Genomic DNA, 6,007 nt, shown 5'->3' on the forward strand with positions numbered 1-6,007 from the left:
CTGGGAAGACGAGTCGTCTTCATCTGGGAAGACAATCATCTTCCTAGACGACGAAGACGAGATCGATTGATCTCGTCTTCGTCGTCTGGGAAGACGATTTCTCTTCCCAGACGGCTTCTCTCTGCATCGGATGCGTTGAGGTCGAGTTTAGAGGGGTCGTCGGTGGAAGAGAAACCGTTGGGAGGGGAAGACGGCCGGTGATGGCACCGAAGAAAGCGACGGAGAAGGGTTTGGAAATAAACCCTAGGGGGGACAATGCAATCTTTTCAAACTTAGCTTAGGGAAAAAGTGTTAGTTTTTAAACTTTTAGGAGGGAAAATAAGATTAAATTTTTAGGCGTTAGGGTTCTGTTAAATCTAACTGGTCATGGGTGGGTGTTTGGTGTTTCTATAGTTAAAGGGGGGACATTTGAGAAAACGCTAAACCTTGGGTGGGAAATAGTCGTTTGGCCCTATATGAACTATCAAGACTCAAGACCAAGACTAGTTTGAGCCGGTTTACTTTAAAAAAACAAAAATAGTTTGAGTCCGTCGAAAGAGATAAGACTTGAAACGTGTCGGTAGTTTCTTAGGGCTTTTTTTTTTTTTTTGCCGTTCTTTTATAAGTAAATTACATGCACACCCCTGCACTTACCCCATTTTGAGTTTGGCGTAATTTGTTTTAACTCAGTCCTGGTTTTTTTATGGGCTTTTGGTTTCATGCAGCGTTTGGATAAGATTATCAAAAATTATTTTAATAATTTATTTTTTTATCACTACCTTAATTTTGTCATATAAAAAAATATGTTAGTAATTTTTTATTATAGTGATATGATAATTAATATGAAATTAAGTTAATTTTGATTTTATTATAATTATATTTTCATTTATTAATAAAAATATTATTATTTTAATTTAAAATAAAATAATATAAAAATTATTTTAAAATAATTATATTTGAATATATTTAAGTAAAATAATATCTTAACTTATAATCAAACAAATATAATAATTATTTATATTTATTATTTTTATTAAATCTAATAATAAATCAAATAATTTTTAAAATAATCTATTTTTGTAATAATTATTATTTTTTATAATAAAAAATTACATAAATCAAACGCATCTGAAATATTAAATTTTAGATTTTGAATACTGTTTTTAGATTTTAATTATTTTTAAATATAAACACTACGGTACTTCTAACATTTGAATGGCAAACCAAAAGGGTAAAATATACATCAACCGTGTACAAAGAGGATTTAAAGGCAATTTACTATTCAACTGGGCAAAGAATCTTGCTCACCGTTTTCTGATATTTATTTACTATAATTGTATTATCAAATCACTCCCCTCATTTCTCAACTTACTCAACTCCTTCCCATGTTGTTGCCAAAATGGACTAATACAAGACTAAGACCAAAAGAATTCCAAAAACGGTGAACATCTTGGGCAATGTAACTTTTGAAGGTGTCAATGTTCAAATTCGTAGAAGCCAAACAAAACACTAAAAGAGTGCACATAGCAAATATAAATTCTCTTTTAATTTGATCATAAACCTCTTGACAAAATCTTTTTCTTTAATGTTTAATGATTTTGAAATAATCATCGTCATATCTCAAATGAAAACATATGATTTGCGAAATAGGACAATGAATTAATTCAATAGAAAGATGGAAGCATTGAGTTACAAAATTTGAGTGTGAGTGAAAATCCTATCAAGCATCTCAATGTGATGGGAGATGTTTGGTTTTTCCATTGCATGAGAGATGACATTTTTTTTGTCTTAGAGTGTGATAGCTTTGAAAACAATAATATTTTTTAACAAAAGTGATGGGAATGATTGTGTTTAAGTGATGGATTTTGAAAAATGACATCTTCAAACATAAATAATGATAATATTTTGTATTAAAAAAATGATATTCGCTATAATAACGTTTTAAATGAGAAAGAATTATTGACAATAGTAGAATATAATGGAGTTGAAAACAAAATTTGCAACTACTATAAGCAAAAGTGAAAGTAAAATGAAGAGCAGGTAGATGTTTTATATAAGGAGAAGAAATTGAGATGAAAAGGAAATATGACTTTTCTACTATTTTATGTGATGGTTTCCATTGATGGGAATAGATAGGGGGTAAAAAGAAAATTTTGAACTTTAAAGGGCGGAATAAATAATCAAAGTTATGGTGGGACATAGTCATTCCGCCAATATTGACTTTCAAGGATGTTTCTTTGAAATTTCACCAAGGCCCCTTTTCAAATGATGTCGGAATGTGACGTTCCAATTTTGACGTCAATTTTCTAATTTATTTATTAATAATCTGAATAATGAGATCCACCATAAAAACAATCAAACAAGAAGTTAAGTTCAACTCCCTCGTCAGCCCTCTTCTCACACCTGTTGGACGCCCGTCCAGTCTCCATCACCGCCATAGGGACTCCCCCAAACCCTGCATTAAAATTATCATGATAAATTAAGCCATTATCTTCAAAGATTTTGTTGTTTCTGGTTTAATGAATTTTAATGCGTTCTTATATTCTTTATTATCATAAAATCATGATTTATTTTTAATTTCTAGTTCAAACTTTCCGGGTCATTATCTTCCCCTACCCGGGCTATACAGCCGTAGAAAGGTAGAAAAATTGGATGGTGAAATATTTTTTTTATAATTTTATTTTGTAATTTTCTCTTTAGGTCAATTATGACGGCCAAATGCCCCCACCACTGATGGATTAATTGCCGGTTAGCATTTTTAATTACTGTTATACCCGTAACAGAATAAAGTTAACTGGAAAATTTTGGGTGGAAAATGGTAATTTGATATTTGTTGACTTAAAGATAGTCGTCATCATTATCCCAATCTCTCAACATTAATTAAAAGCATTACGAAGAAAACGAATCTTTTTGAATTTGGACAGAAATGCAACTTGACAAAAAACTTAGGCTTGCCTTGACCTCTACAATTTAATACAAAGATTGAGATTGCGTCATTTTCAAGGAAGTTTCAGAGAAATTTGGGCCAAATTTCATATGGATTTGTGGTCATATTCTTGTTGAGAGTTGAATATGGCCCCACGGTGTGCTTGTTGTCTACTCTTGAAAATGTGGTTACTCAATTTTAACATTTTGTTTTTGGGTAAGTAATTAATTAAAAAAATTTTATAAACGTAACAAAAATCCGAATTAAGGATTTCTTTCTAAATATTTTAATTTTTCACAAATTTTATTATCTCATTTTTTAATTAAAATTTCTTTTTAAATATTAGTGTTAAAAGATATAATATTAGTATAAAATGAATATAAATTGAAAGAATATTAAGTATAGACAAAATGGAATTACAACTTACATAACCTTTGGTCCAATTATGTTGTAAGGTTATGACAACATCCTCTAACTTGCTTATCTGAGTGTTAAAAGTGTGTTTGAAATTTGCTAATCAAGTTACAAAAAAGTATATTTTACTTGCCAACATTTGTTGAACACAATCTAAAATGTTGTTCACATCAAATATGACAACATTTAGTTCATTGGATTTTGCTACTTCTAATACAAGGGATGATCTAGCTACATGAATCTATTTAGGAACAAGGGTAGATGGTTGAATTCATCTCTTTGTCATAGTCAACATCGTTAAATACTAGAGAGCTGACACATCAATTGTTTGTTCAAGTGCCTTCAAGAATTCCAATGGATAAACATACCAATTTACCTTACTTTTAAAAACATTCATAAGTAGTATGACATTTACTTTGGCCTGGTAATAGATGTTAATAAGAAGTTAAACCTTTACACTTGAAATGTTCTTAAGTTATATACATACATTCCAATCAATATCTTGTTTGCATCTTCCCACGTAGAGGTGTTTCTATTCCTTTATTTGACCATCTAAGAGAATTTTGATCTTTTCTTGAACTACACCAAAGTTCTTAGATTATCCAAGGTCTTGTATATCTAAATCTACAAAACCATAGTCAAGGCCATAAATTTGATAATATAGGACAAATACAATAATATATACAATTCAGAAACCTAAAATGTCAGTGAAAAACCTATTAAATTATACCTAATCATTAGAGGGAGAGAGGTTGTCTTCTTATTTAATACGCTGATTGAGATTACATCTTAAATGAAGTTTCAAAGAAATTTGGTTCATGAAGCAAGGGCCCATGTGCAGATGTTGTCATCTATAATCTTCTTTAATGAAGTTTTAGAGAAATTTGGTTCATGAAGCAAGAGCCCACGTTCAAATGTTGTCATCTATAATCTAAAACACGAGTGACCTTCAACTTATGACCTCAATTTTCTAATTTCTTCTTGTAAATCAATGCATTTCAATATTCTAGGCTAATGTATTACATGCATAATATGTTTTCTAGTCCACCGTAGGTTACATGCCAAACACTCCAATAGAAAATCCTAATTATTTCATGATAATAAAACCAATTAAATTTGATGTCATAAACTCGTGATCCATCAAGTTCGAAAATCCCAAAGTGCTTCTAATAATCCTCCCTGCTCTTCCCATTCTCATCAAAAAGATCAAACAAGTGAACTTCAACTCTCTAGCCAAACCTCTTCTGCATCCCAACACAACCCACAACACTTCTCACCACATTTTCATTACACACCAATGCATTCTCTGCACTCACCTTCACACCACTGCTCACCGGCCACCTCGTCTCTGTCACCACTATCACAACTCCTTTGAACCCTTCTCTCTCCATTGTATACATGAACTCGTCGACACTTGCGTCAAAAAGATTATGGTAGGTTAAACCTCCATCTTCAAATGCTTCTTTGCTTTTGAAAAATGCATAATCTAAACCTACCCCATTGAATTAGAGAAGGTTGATGACGGTAGGTGATGGTGAAAGGTTGTTCTCCAGCCTCCCATAACATATTCCAATTGGTGCAACACCTGTTAGAAACTATGGAAGAAGCATAAAAATGAGTGATAGCTGAGATAGCATTGAACCCCACATTTTAGCTTATGAACTAAAATTGAGCTAGCCTTTTATGGGTTGATGAGTGAATTAATATAGAACTTGTTTATATAGTTATTGTGTTGAAAGGATGTTATTTTGTAGGTATAAATGAGTTTAAAGTTGTGTTTTGATGTTAGTTTAATTTGAGTCCAAACCTCTTTCTTTGTTTTGGGACAACCTGTAATAAAGCTTGCAATCTCATCAACAAAATAGTTTTATGATAGATCTGTCATGATTTGTGATAAAAACATAACTTACGATTAAATAAGTATTCTCTTTGATATCTCGTTTCTTTTAAGTTACTTTTTAAATAATATTCCAATTTTTTAAACTTGCCTAGATACCCAATTTTCTTGAGTCCCACAAATAAATCTTGGGCAATATTCGTAGAATTGCGTCCTAGAGTGAGCTAGTTATACCTTCCTATTGTAGACGACTTAACATTGTCTTACATTGACAAACACAGATAATATTCTGAAACCGCTTGCTTCCCTAAACGTCTTGTTTCTCTCTACTATTAACATTAATTATAAAAAGGTCCAATATAGGAGAATCTTCTTTGTGCAAGAAAGGAATAAAGAAGGTGACAATTAAGCAGACAATGGCCCCATTAAACTGATAAGCTTCGGCCAACATAGGAAAATGCAGAGTAAGATATTTGGTACACAGATCCCTAAGTTGAACCATATCTTGTCTTCTTAAAATTGCTGCCAGCCATATTACTTTGACCAGTTACTATTCCTAAAGTTCCTCGCATTAAGATCCAACACACAGTTGCAGAAATATCTCATTTTCTGGGAAAGCAAAGGCTTTCCATTGTTTAATCAACCTTACTGTGCAGACCCCTGTGAACAAAATTATTAGCCATTGATTAGTTTTGAATAATTAACCAGATGCTTTCGAATTGGTGACAGATTTGTCTGATTGGATGGGAGTGCCTTGTAATTTGTAGTTGTACTAAAAACTAGAACTCTGCTTTTTTATTGAGGGCCATGAAATAATGCTGTCCTAAAGCTCCAAAATCTTACTTTCTCTC

The sequence above is a fragment of the Mangifera indica genome, chromosome 4 (assembly GCF_011075055.1).
Source record: "Mangifera indica cultivar Alphonso chromosome 4, CATAS_Mindica_2.1, whole genome shotgun sequence".
Taxonomy (NCBI): domain Eukaryota; kingdom Viridiplantae; phylum Streptophyta; class Magnoliopsida; order Sapindales; family Anacardiaceae; genus Mangifera; species Mangifera indica.